At 44.5% G+C, this 3,003-nt stretch overlaps 1 pseudogene; it reads right to left on the minus strand.

The window, feature by feature from the left end:
* Window positions 1-1,485: 1,485 nt before the first annotated feature.
* LOC116101441 lies at window positions 1,486-2,027 on the minus strand (annotated as a pseudogene).
* Window positions 2,028-3,003: the final 976 nt, after the last annotated feature.

Genomic DNA, 3,003 nt, shown 5'->3' on the forward strand with positions numbered 1-3,003 from the left:
CAGAAGAAGAAGAAAATCGCAGGAGGCTTTTTTATTCGCCTCTTTCCTCTCCCTCCTTGGCAATATTTTTTATTGTGCTTTAGAGCCTCATACCACTGTTGGTTTTGAACTCCTCCTGGGATACATTTTTCTGCTATGATTTGAAAAATACTAAGGGTGTGCTTTCTAGCACTTCTGAAATATCAGCTTGGAGGGAAACCATATTGTTCTTGCACTAGCCCCACTTGTTTTCACACACGTGTCTGCAGCTTCCTCCTGGAGCACGAGGCACAGTGCTGGAGAAGGGCCATACATGTGTGGACTGCCATCTTGGAAATATGCTAGGAACCTTTATGCTTCTCATAGTAACTCATTGCCTCCTATTGAAGTCAGAGCAAGCAGAGTTCACCGCCATGTTCTCCTCTTTATCTAATCTGGCACCAGTTCTGTGAAACTTGTGCTTCCTACCTTCCCTTGCAGTTGAAGATTAAGTTATAGACCCAACATAGGGAAGATCATGCCTCATGGAAACTGTTGCCTTTCCACACACAGCTATGAGAATGGCTTCATTCTCTCCAAAAACTGTCTTCCTTCTCCATTCACATGGATCTACTTGGCAATGCCCTGTTCTCACATGCCCTTTGGAGGTCCCACACTGGTGTTGAGTTTGTCTTTGACTCATCATGTGACCCTCACCCAAGACCATAGCTGTTTCATCTAAAGATGAATACCTGGACTGGACCAGATTAACCAGGCTCTCTGTCTTGGGAGTTTTTGTTTGTTTTTTTTTAAATGGACCTAGGGACTGGAGAAATGGCTCAGAGGTTAGTATCATTGGCTGTTCTTGGGAGCTGGATTCATTTCATACACAACCATTTCTAACATCAGTTCTGGGGGCATCTGTCACCTCTTCTGACCTCTGAGGATACTGTACGCTCATGGTGCATTCATGTCGGCAAAACATTCACACACAAAAAAATAATACAATAATACAATTTTAAAACTAACAGTAACTAATTTTTAAAAACGGAACTGAGAATTCAGTGGCGCAAGCCTCCATCATTGTGTGTTGTTCTCCATCATTCCATTGGCTTCTGCTAGAGTCACCTGTGACCCGATGGTCATGCCTAGTGCTCATCTTCAGACTTGATCTCCAGCATCTGGTCACTTCCTGTTTCATGTTCTCCCTTCTCTCGGTTCTCTTGTTTATTAGCTATTCCTTCCCGTGCTCCTTTGGAGCATTGTCCACAAATTCCTAACTCCAAGTGAGGAGAGCTTGAGAGCTCAGGCTTTGGACCTCTTGTGTCCTCTCTTTCTCCTCTCTCTGTTTGATTCTGTTTCCTTTCACACCTTTCTATACAGGACTTGAACATATCATATCGACTGCCTTCAAAGCAGTCAATATCTGATCCCTTCTCACCAACTTTACCACCTAGTCTGGGCCTCGTCATTTCTTAAGATGAGTATTGAAATAATTCTTTTTTTTTTTTTTTTTTTTTTTTTTTTTTAGTTGGAGTCTAAGTGCTTGTAGTTTCTCAGTTCGTACAGGACATCATTGGCTGGCTGCACATCAAGTTCCACCTCCTGCTGGCACTGGGGAGAGCTCAGCTTGAAGCTCAGAGACCTGGAGTTGGGCTGCTCTGAGCTCTGGACCTCCAACTTCAGTTTAAATTGTTTCTCGAGCTGCAACTGGCACAGGTGTTTCCGAATTTCCTCAATGAACTCTCACTTTAACTGATCCTCAAAGCTGGTGAGATTGTTAAGGAACACCACAAGGTCGGCCTCTGACCTACCCTTGAGCACGGTGTGTTCATCATAGGAACCGTCCGTCCATCCACCCTGGAGACCCTCACAGGGTGGGCTGGGGCACCTTGGAAGCATCTCTCCATCAGGAAAGCACATATGAACTCCATGTCTGCTCTGATCTCAGTAAGAAATGTGGTGTCAGGAAGGAGGCAATCCTCGATGAACTTATCCAGCCTCCAGATTGCAGTTTGAAGAGTTCCTTCGACATCCTGAGGCCAGGAATGTTTGGTGACTGGAGACCTTGAAATATTTATTTATTTATTTATTTATTTATTTATTTATTTATTTATTTTATGTGTATGAGTACACTGTAGCTGTACAGATGGCTATGAGCCATCATGTGTGTGGCTGCTGTTGAACTCAGGACCCCCCCCTCGCTCCGGCCCCACCCGCTCCAGCATAGTTTACTGCAGCTGTCTTTAGACGCACCAGAAGAGGGCGTCTGAGCTCATTACAGGTGGTTGTGAGCCACCATGTGGTTGCTGGGATCCGAACTCAGGACCTTCGGAAGAGCAGTCAGTGCTCTTACCCGCTGAGCCATCTCGCCAGCCCAAAATAATTCTTTAAGTGATTTTTTCCAGCCTTTTCTCATGTCCTCTTGTGGTGATTAATAATGACTGCTGCGCTGGTTCGTTTTTGTCAACTTGATGCTAACTGGGATCATCTGGGAAGACAGCTTTAACTGAGAAAATTCCTCCATCAGACTGGCCTGTAGGCAAGTCCATGAGGCATCTTCTTAATTCATGATTGATGTGGGAGGGCCAAGCTCATGATGGATCGTGACACCTCTGGACAGGTGGTCCTGTGTTACATGAGGACCTGTGTGATATGAGCACCAGCAGTCTGAACAAGCCACGGGAAACAAGCCAGTAAGCAATGTTCCTCTATGTTCTCTGCTTCAGTTCCTCTCTCCAGTTCCTGCCCTGAGTTTCTGTTTGACTCAACTATATGATAGACCTGTAAGCCAAATAAACCCTTTTCTCCCCAAGTTGCTCTTAGTCACTTTTTTTTTTTTTTTTTTTTTTTTTTTTTTTTTAAATCACAGCAATAGAAAGCAAGCTAGAACAATTGTTAGAGGAGTCAGGACATGTTCCCTGTGGTGTGGTTGGGAGGTCTAGCTCTTCAAAGGAGAGATGGAGATACATTTGCAATGGTAATATTTGGATGCACAGGTTTGGAAGGGGAAAATCCCATCTGTGCCCTGCATTGCCTGTTTCT

Source organism: Mastomys coucha, unplaced genomic scaffold, assembly GCF_008632895.1.
Source record: "Mastomys coucha isolate ucsf_1 unplaced genomic scaffold, UCSF_Mcou_1 pScaffold21, whole genome shotgun sequence".
Taxonomy (NCBI): Eukaryota; Metazoa; Chordata; class Mammalia; order Rodentia; family Muridae; genus Mastomys; species Mastomys coucha.